Genomic DNA, 11,095 nt, shown 5'->3' with positions numbered 1-11,095 from the left:
AAACTATTTTTTAAAAAGACAAAAAAGGTAGAATCTGTGTACTGTTGATGGTTACAACAGAACATGTGCCAGAGGAACAGTGTTCTGTTATGAGAATACTTTGCAGGAGCATCCAATGTTTTCTGCCATAGGACCGTGGCAAAGGAGTTTGAAAAGGAAATGTAAAAAAAAGTTTTGTTCATTGGTACTTTTCAGGTTGTTGTAGAATTTGAGAGAGGTTCAATTATTTGCGTATAGAGAGTCCAGGAGTCAGGAATGATTTTGAGAAGGAAAAATGGTTTATTGACGGCCGACAGGACTCAGGAGCTTTCTGTTTCAATCCCGAGCCCCAAACCAGATTTTTGAGTCCCTTTTATACAGAGAGGAAAGGCCAAATGGTCCTTTTGTTTCAGTTTTCAATAGGCTTGAATTAGCATATTATCTTCCACATCCTAGGTAAGCTTTTAGCATGGACTTCACACATTCCAGATAAGCCTCTAGCCCATTTGGTCTGCATTTTCCCTGAATATTTAAAGTTTATAGACTTTGCCTTGTTAAACCGTTTCCTGGGACTGGAATCGCTGCTATGGTTACCAAGGGCAGGACTGCAGCCTCTTACGGTCCCACACCCACAAGTCACAGACAGCTTAGGTTATCTATTAAGAGACAAAGAGCCTCCCACCCATGGCCCACATCAAAGTCACGATTAAGTAGGTCTGCTACATAACATTCAGCAAAAATGTATTCAAAGGCAAAGAATGATCACACTTTTGTTCCAAAAGCTCAATCTTAATCTTAAAGGAGTCCTTTTAAAGAAAATCAGGTGTAAAATATATCCTTGTATGGACTTCAAAAACTGATCATACAAAATTTTTTTTGAATAAATTACATAATTAAAAATGTCTTTTCCAGCAGAGCTGGACATTAGGCTTCCTCACTGAACCATTATTATTGTTGCTTTTACTGTAACTTGGGTCATTTTTTTCTAGTCACATTGTAGCTAATTGCTGTGTGGACCCTTATGTGGCTGCTTCAGACCCCAAGCACATTTTGTACTGTTTGGGGTCAAGATTAGTGTCACAGAAGACAGGATGATGGACAGAAGACTACTCCTACTTCTTGACTTCTGAACTTCTTCAAACTTTCCTGAAACATTTTGTTGAAAAGTTCCACATACTCAACCCCCCAGCCTTAGATGGAAACATCAAAGCCAACTACTCAGACAAGATCTCCCATATAAATGTAAGTGATGAAAACCCATAGTTTCTCCAGAAGCCAGTTTTTGTATTATTATCTTTTTTAAAAATATATATAATCACACAAAATGTTACATTAAAAAATATAAGAGGTTCCCATATACCCCACTCCCCACCCCCCGCACTCTTCCCACATCAACAACCTCTTTCATCACTGTGGCATATTCATTGCATTTCATGAATACATTTTGGAGCATTGCTGCACCACATGGTTTATAATTTGCATTGTAATTTTCACTTTCTCCCTGTCTATTTAGTGGCTTATAGCGGGATATAAAATGTCCTGCATCTGTCCCTGCAATATTATTCAGGACAACTCCAAGTCTCGAAAATGCCACCATATCACACCTCTTCTTCCTTCTCCCTGCCCTCAGCAACTCCCATGGCCACTGCCTCCACATCAAATGATACAGTTTCTTCCTTTGCTAGAGTCACAATAGTTCTATAGTAAAATACCGGTAAGTCCACTCTAATCCATATTTTATTCCTCCATCCTGAAGACCCTTGAAGGGCGATGACCACTCCACCTGTAAATTGAGAGGGGTCTTAGATCCAACATAGCTGATTGATGGAATTCTCCTGTTTGCAGCTCTAGACTCTCTCAGTTCTCTGGTGTGGTGGTTGACCATCCTCACCTCCATTAGGTGACCTGGGTAAGTCCAACAAACTGGAGAGTAGGTGTTGTAACTCTGCTGAGGCTCAGGGCCCAGCTATCACATGGACAGTCCAGAGATTCAAGTCTTCTGAGCATACACCAATGGCAGCGCCAACCACAGGTTCAGTAAAAGTGACAGAAGAGACATGTGTAGAGAGGTCACATTTGAGTCCAACTCCATCACACTCAGGAGCACAAGTTCCAAAGTAGGGCCCACTGGCAAGGCACTGAACTCCAGAGCCATCTTTCATGGCTGTAGGACCTGGGTAGCCCTCAGGAGCACCATTACCTGGAGTGGTATCTACTTTGGCTGTCTCTGAGATCCTACTGAGAAGTGCATAAGTGCATCCCCTCTGATAACTTCCCGACTCATTTTGAAGTCTCTTAAGTCATATAAATTCATTTGTCTTGACCATTTCCCCCTTTTATTCAAGGTCTTTTTCTAGTTGCATCACCAGCTGGTGCTTGGTATTAATCCCTCGGCCCTGGGAGTCATGTTCCACACTTCGGGGAAGGTAATGCATTCACATGCTGCGTTTGGAGAAGCCAGTTTTTTGAGTAAAGACAAAATGGTTGTCACTGGGAACTTTCCTTCTATAAACAATCTTGGATCGTACCGGCTAAAGATGATTGGAAAATAAATTTGTTGGCCCCAAACTGTATTTGTGCAGCATCGCGAAGGAATTCTGTAGTAAACACGAGGTCACTGTCAAAGAAGAGTACATATTCATTATTAAACTGGGAAGATCATACCTCAAGGGCTAGCACTCTAGAAAATTCTTCAGACATAGGCATAATCTGCATATCATCTTTAGGATACTTAATGCGATAATCTCTCATTACTTCAACTTGCTTAGCCTTGTCAGAGTTGGAGTCAGAAATGAAAAGCAGGTTTCCGCTTTTGGCGGCGGGTGGTTGCTAGGGGCGCTCGGGACCAGAGGCGTGCGGTGAGAGCTCGCCTATTAGAGGATTTAAACCCGCGCTAGCATTGACAACCGGGAGAGCCTGTACGGACATTTGGGCTACCAGCACTGACTTAATAGGTACTTCGCCGGCTCCCACAACCCCAGCCAGAGAGCATCTACTCTTTTCTCCGTGCTCACCACTCGTTCAGCTCTTCGCGGGATTCCCCTGGTATCGGACGCAGGCGCGGTCTTGGTCCTCGGTGTCGTGACTATGGCTCCAGGACTCGATTTGGGCGGAATAGGCGCTGTGGGCGAGTCCATTCACTTCAGTCAACCCCTAACTGCAACTGGTTTGTTGATACAAGTTGGAGATGGAGAATGTCCTGTGTGGGTACCAGCTCGACAGATAAAGCCATACCATGAACACCAAGAGACGAGGAAAGTTCCTGTGGAACTCAGAACCTCTGGTCACGCAGGTGGAGAGACAAATGCTAGAAACTGCACAGCTGGGTTTTATTCCAAAGACTAGAATGGCTTTACATCAAAGCAGCTAAACTACAGGACTTGTTCATCATAAAGCAAGTATGACTTGGGGACAGAAAGAGATTAAGAAGGAAGTTGAGAGGATGGAAACTGGAAAAGTAATGTTGGATTATGAAAGGAAGCAATGAAGAAATTCTAGGTTAATAGATTTGGAACTGCTTTTGTGTTTGTTCAATGTCAGTGTGTGTGGTTGTAATTGTTTCAGTGTGTGATTGTTCAAGGAAAAGGAAAAAAGTAGAAAAAGGGAGGGAGAGTTAGAAAAAGGGAGGGAGAGTTAGAAAAAGGGAGAGCTAGAAAAAGGGAGGGAGGGAGATGACAGAAAAAGGGAGGGAGGGAGATGACAGAAAAAGGGAGGGAGGGAGATGACAGAAAAAGGGAGGAAGGAATAAATGGGATATAAAAGTTAAGTGAATATTGAAAAAGGTAAAAAGTTTGTGGGAATGCTAACTGAAGTGTCATAAGGTGTATTTTTTAAATGGTTAGTGTTATCAGAAATGGAGATAGGCGGGACTGAACTAGTATGCATATAGCAAGTGGTAAAAGTATTGTGGTAGCATTCAGTGAGATGTGTTTTGTAAAAGTAAAACAAGCCTGAATGAATACAAAAAGTGCAAAAACTGTGTGAAAAGGTCAGCGATGGACTTTTGTAGTTCTTCAAGGCTTTCTGAAGCCTTGACGGCAATGAATCTGGCTGCATAGAAGAAACCTGTGGCAGTGACCCCACTAAGAAGCCTCAGAGACGATGGTATCTTAAGGGCCTGGAATAGGCCAACAAGTGGGAGAAGCTGTAAGGTCCCTGCTACTCTATCAAATTCTTAAATGTTGTTTGGTTGGTAAGACAAAACTGTATCATCTGCTACAATTGATAAAGTACAATGCTTTCTCATGTTAATGGAACTTGTAATATGGTTGGAATACTAAAAATCTTTTATCCCTCGTTGAGATGTGTTAATTAGAAAAGGTCCTTCATGGGAGTAGGAGGACCTCCAGCAGGCTGCTTTAAAAAATAAAAAAAGAGGGAGAAGGTGGATATTGACTTAGCCTGTGAATGGAATGTGGCCCCAGGTCCAGTGAAGATGCTGAGAGCACTATACAAACTGGGCAAAATGAGATCGTTTTGGATCAAGTACTGTCTATACAGCCTTGCCAGTCGGGAATATTAAGCCCATGAGAAATAAAAGTCTGTTCATTAAAAAAAAAAAAAAAAAAAAGAAATGAAAAGCAAAACGACAAGCCTGACATTCTGATTTGGGATAAGACATGACTTTTCAAAGTTTACTATGAAACTCAGAAACATATCAAAACGTCCAGACAGAAGAATCAAAATATTTGTCTTTGGGTTCTTTGTGCTCCTTTTTTTGACCCAGGGAGCTGAAATGAAATAAGCTTCTTCAAGGAATTTGAAAAAGGATAAGGATCCAAATTCTTGGTTGATTTTGTTGACCAGTTCCTCGGCATCCAGTTCCTCATGCTCCACTAACTGGATCTTGCTGTAGGTCTGCTTAGATGTACATGCCTCCTCACAGGAACTGTCATCTTCTTGCCTTTGTACTTTTTATAGAGGAGCAGCAGGTCCAGGATGTATGAAGCCCCATATATAGGGTTAACGTGGTGATGGCCATACTGTATTTTCTTAAAATCCATGATGCACCCTCTGGCCTTGGCATTGCCATTATATAAACTGTAAATATAAATCAAGTTATATAGATGGAATTAGATTACTGGTTATGTAAGGCTGTGGAAGGATAGAGGGATTGGGAGGTGACTGCTAAGGGGTGTAGAATTTTTCTTTTTGGAGTAATAAAATTGTTCTAAAAATTTTTTAAGGTGATGAGTGCACAATATTGTGATTATACTAAAAGGCATTGATTATACACTTAGAATAGATGTGAATATATCTCAATAAAACAGCATAATAAATTCTTGTGCAAGAATAGCCAGAAACAGAAGCTATGTACAGCAGGGAAGGCATAGAGAGATTGAGAGGTGAAGAATTTTCTTTTCGTGTGTCTAATTATCATTGAAATAATATTATCGAATAATATTTTCTGTATTATTATTATTGAAGTAATGAAATGCTTTAATAATGATTGAAGCGATGAATGCACAACCATGTGATTATACCAAATACCATTGATTATACACTTTGGATGAATTGTATGCTTTATTAATATGTATCAATAAAATTGATTTGTTTAAAAAAACTGTGATTATATTAAAAGCCATTGATTGTACACTTTGGATGGAATGCATGGTATGTGAATATATCTCAATAAAACCGCATTAAAAAAAGAATTTGGGGAATGGTTGTAGCTCAGTGATTGAGCCCCTGCTTCACATGAACAAGGTCCTAGATTCATTCCCTGGTACCTCCTAAAAAAAGAAAAGAATGTAAATAGTACATTTATTAATGGTTATGGACACCTCCCATAGGCACTGAAATGAAGTTTTCTCATTTTTGCCATTTTTGTTAATTTCTAAATAATTTTTAATTTCAATTTTGGTTTCTACATTGATCTAACAGCTGTTCAGAGGATTTTTTTTATAATTGCTAAATGATTAAGGATTTCATACTGTTGGTGATAATTTCTAGTTTTTCTGCACTGTAGTCAGAATATGTGGTCTCTTAACAATGACAATAATAAAAATGTAAAAACTATCTTATTCACAACAGGGGCTATGAAATATACAATAATAAATTTAATAAAAAATATATAACAAACATGAAAAAATTATAATATGACTTGATAGACATAGGAATTCACTATGTCTGAAAATAAACATAATTTGGCAGGAAAACCATCTGGACCTGATGTCTTTCTTTGTAATAACTTTTAAACAACATTTTAAAGTTTATTTGAGGTCTATTGGTCTGCTTTTGTTTTCTGCTATAGAGTACATTTTGAGAATTTATATTTTGAAAGAAAATCAACGATCCCATCTATATATTCAAGTTTAATTGGCATAAAGTCACACTCAATACTCTTATTTGGATTATTTACCTTTCCCTGTATCTGAATTCATCTACCCCCTGGATTTTTTCCTTACTTAGTCTTGTCAAAGACTTGCTTATTTGATTTATCTTTTTGAACAATCAGTTTTTTTATTGATCAAACATACATTCCTCAAAATGTTTCCTTAAATTCAGCTTCCGTTTTTGCTTCATTTTGTAGTTCTTTTTATGGTTTGTAAATCAAACGCTTAAGAATGTAAATAATACAACATATTTTATGGCTGTGGACATGTCCCATAGGCATTGATATGAAATTTTCTCATTTTTGCCATTTTTGTTAATTTTTAAATAATTTGTAATTTCAGTTTTGGTGTCCTCATTGATCTAACAGCTATTTGGAAGAAAGTTTGTTTTTTTTACGATTTCTAAATGATTAAGGATTTCATATTGTTGGTGATGATTTCTAGTTTTTCTGCATTGTAGTCAGAATTTATGGTCTTTCAAGATCTCTATTTTTTTGGAATTAATGAAGGTTGCATGTGTGTATATATATGAGTGGGTATGTCCAAACACATGTAAATATTTGTAAATGCTTTATGAGCATGTTAGAGAAATGTGTAGTTTTATGTAATATGAATTTGTATATTTATTAGGTAAAACTTATTGATTATATTATGCAAATCCATTATATCCTTATCATTTTGTCTACTTGATCTGCTTAATTCTGAGAGATTTATTAAAATTCTTCTGTTATTTTTAAGAGCTTTTGCTTTACTTATTTTTTAAAAACTTATTTATTATATATTTTTGAAGATAAATAGATCACAAAAGGTGTTACGTTAAAAAATATAAGAGGTTCCCTTATACCCCACACCCCATGACCTCACATTCCTCCCACATCAACAACCTCTTTCATCATTGTGGCGCATTCATTGCATTTGTTGAATACATTTTGGAGCACTGCTCAACCACATGGATTATAGTTTACGTTGTAGTTTACGCTCTCCCCCAGTACATTCAGTGGGTTATGGCAGGATATATAATGTCCTGCATCTGTCCCTGCAATATTATTTAGGACAACTCCAAGTCCCGAAAATGCCCCCACATCACATCTCTTCTCTTTCCCTGCCCTCAGCAACTGCCGTGGCCACTTTCTCCAGATCAATGCTACAGTTTCTTCCATTACTAGTCACAATAGTTCTATAGCAGAATACCAGCAAGTCCACTCCAATCCATATTTTATTCCTCCATCCTGTGTTGTAGTAACATTTCTACAACTCAAATTTTCCCATTTTAACCACTTTAAATTGTACAATTTATTGGTATTATTACATTCCCAATATTGTGCTACCATCACCAACATTCACTACCAAAACTTTCCATCACTTTAAACAGAAATTCTTCACCCATTAAGCAATACCTCCTAATTCCCCTGTCTTCCTGGCCCCTGGTAACCTGTAATCTACTTTCTGTCTCTATGAATGTATCCATTCTAATTACATGGTATAAGTGAGATCATACAATTTTTGTCTTTTTGTGTCTAGCTTGTTTCACTCAACTGATTAACTTATTTTGTGCTGTTATTTCATGAAAAGCAATTTTTATTGCCCTTCACTTTTCAGGTACAGTTCTAGGCCATGTAGATATTTTGATCATAAAACTTCATGACTGTTACATTTTTGTTCCATGGATTATCCCTTTTGTCATTTGAAAATATCCTTCTTTGAACTTTTTACTATGGTAGTCTTTAAATTCCATTTTAACATTACATTTATATAATGCATTTTTATCTTTCCCTTTTGTCTAACTTTTTGTTATTTGTTTTAGGTATTTATCTAGAAATATTAAATAGGTTTTTTAAAAACATATTTTACCATTACTAGACCAAAATAATTCCTCTAGGAATCCAATCATTTTGTCAGGTCTGTCTTTCTCATTCTCCACACCGTCTCCAGCTCAGATCTATCTTCTGAACTCTAGATGTATTTCCAGCTGCTTACTGAACAGCTTTACTTGGACATTTCATACATACCCAAACTGAGCATGGCTAACCTGAACTTATCTTCTCATCCAACCATTGCTCAGGCCATAAACCTGGAAATCATTTTTGATTCCTCACTCTCCCGTATCTTCTATATCCAACCAATTATCGAGTTATGACTATTCTAATTCTTAAATAGATTTAGAATCTGTCTGCCTTGCACCACCTCTACTGCTACAATCCCAGTCTTAGCCCACATACGTACATACATCTCTCTTGGACTAGCTAACTCCTACTTTTTTAAAAAAGAGATTTATTTTATTTCTCTCCCCTTCCCCTCACCCCCTGTGTCTGCTCTCTGTGTCCATTCATTGTGTGTTCTTCTGTGTCTGCTTGTATTTTCACCAGGCAGCTCTGGGAACTGATCCTGGGACATTCTGGAGTGTGACAGAGGTGATCACTTTCTTTCACCACCTCAGCTCCCTGTTCCAATACTTCTTCCATCGTCTCTCTTCTGTGTCTCTTGTTGTGTCATCTTGCTGCACTAGCTCTCCATGTCGGCCGGCTCATTGCATAGGCCAGCCTGCCTTCACCAGGAGGCCCAGGGCACCAAACACTGGACCTCCCACATGGTAAATGGGAGCCCAACAGCTTGAACCACATCCGTTTCCCTCCTATTTATGTTTAATATCTTAATTTAATATTTAATTCCTCAGGGAGGCCTTCTCTGATTCCCTAGATTTTATTAGCTTTCTCTTCTGTATATAATCATAGCATCCTATACTTCCCCTATCATAATATTCATCAGACTTAATTGTATTATAATTACTTGTTTAGTTAACTGTCTTCCCTGGAGCCATGTTTGTTTTATTTCATTGTCTATCTATTGCATCTAGACCAGTGCAGTGCTTCGCATATAGTAGATGCTCAATAAATATTTGTTCACTAAAGTCATGAATAACGGATCATTGCCATACTTGGTTCCTTACTCCTTGGATTCTTCACTGTCTTGACTGCATCTGCCTTGCAAAGCCCTAACACTGAATCAGTCCAATCATTTTTCTTCTCTGCTCCTACACAGAAACTAGCTGAGGCTAAAAATAGATGAACTAGAGCCACCCACCTGTATGATCTCCAATCTCATGCTATAAATTAAACCTCATATGAGACCTGGTCAGCTCTTCTCAGGGTAGCCATTCCAAATTTCTCTGCAAATCTCCTACTCTTTCCTTTGCCCGCTCTTCTCTTAGATTACCATGCCTCCTTCCTTTTATGAAGAAAATTGAGTTTACAACTTCTCAACTCTCCTTTCTTCCTATAAACTTGGCTATATCTATATCATTCATTACTCCTTTCTGTCCAAGGCTAATTGTTCCACCTGCTCTCTAGTGGCCACCCCCACCATCTTTTTTCACTTGGCATTACCAATGACTTCCTCTTCTATATCCAACCTTTCCACCTCTATTGAATTTTTTTCCAGTTTATGAGCATGCCCAAAATGTATACAGTTGGCCAAACCAGAAATCTGAGAGTCAATAACTCATATAGATTCTATCTTCTAACTTTTAAGTTCATTCTTTTTCAGTTCAAGCTGCCACTGCCTTGGTTCAGGTCCTTAGGATTTCTTGTCTATATTTAGTCAACAAAAATTCACTGAGCCTCCCATCTAGTCTCCCTGCCTCCTGTCAACTGTATCTATTGGATGCTCTGATATAACATAATGTAGTGAAATAAGATGTTTCTGAAATCTTAATGAGGTCAGAAGCTTGGAAAACTGCCATTTAAAGTCGAAAGCTGGACTTGTGCTTCCAGGAAAATAGGATAGGCATAATTTCCCTGTTTACAGCTAAAAACAGCTAAAAATGCCATACTGCTAAAAACCCCAGACATTCTATATAAAATAAACATAAAAAGACCCTGAAAGGTGTAGACAAGAAGGCAGACAAGATAGAGACCTTGGAATGTAAGGGATGACAGACACGGTAGTAAATTTCTTTGGTTTTCTTTTTGCCTCATATATTCCAGACTTGGAGCTGAAGAGGCCAGCAACCAGGAAACATCAGTGGGTGCAGATTTTTTAAAAAGCCCTGACAAGGGAAGCAGCTGTGGATCAATCAGTTGGGCTCTTGTCTACCATATGGGAGGCCCAGGGTTTGCGTCCCCAGGGCCTCCTTGTAAAGGCAGGCTTGCCCGCAAACTGTGGAGAGCCACCCGTCCTGCAAGCGCTGCAGAGAGCCGAGTCAGCAAGGTGACAAAAAAAGGAGACAAGCAAAAAAAAAAAAAACCCCCAAAATGCAGAGAGTGCAACGACAGACACAGAGAGCAGACAGCAAGCAAGCCGCAAGGGAGGAGGGGAAATAAATAAAAAATAAGTACAGACACAGAAGAACACAGAGCAAATGGACACAGAGAGCAGGCAGCATGCAAAAAGCAAGGGGGGATAAAAAAAAAACAAAAAACCCTGACAAAATCCTGCTCTCTAGACAAAGAACCAGGAAAAGAACAATCTAGCAAGAAACCACAGAAACATTAGTGACCCTACCCTCAACCGCACCAGTAAAGGCCTAGTGGGGAGCCCAGACTTCTACTCTTGCCAAGCTATGCGTGAACTCCTTCACTCTGCAGTGGCAGTGGAGATCATATAAGATGCGTGGCAGTAACAAGGTGCCCCTCTGCCTCCCTGCTGGGATGGTGTCAGAGGAGAGTTAGTTAAGATTTTCAGTACCATCCACCAGTAATGAGGCCACCCCTCCCCAGGGGTGCAGCATGAACCACATGGCAAGCAGTAATGAAGCACTCCTACCCCTCCCACCAGGGAGGTAT

At 38.9% G+C, this 11,095-nt stretch overlaps 1 pseudogene; it reads right to left on the bottom strand.

The window, feature by feature from the left end:
• Positions 1 to 872: 872 nt before the first annotated feature.
• On the bottom strand, positions 873 to 8,776 carry LOC101426574 (chondroitin sulfate synthase 1-like; annotated as a pseudogene).
• Positions 8,777 to 11,095: the final 2,319 nt, after the last annotated feature.

This window comes from Dasypus novemcinctus, chromosome X (assembly GCF_030445035.2).
Source record: "Dasypus novemcinctus isolate mDasNov1 chromosome X, mDasNov1.1.hap2, whole genome shotgun sequence".
NCBI classification, from domain to species: Eukaryota; Metazoa; Chordata; class Mammalia; order Cingulata; family Dasypodidae; genus Dasypus; species Dasypus novemcinctus.
The sequence above is the reverse complement of the archived record's forward strand: the minus strand, read 5'-3'. Positions and strand labels throughout refer to the sequence as shown.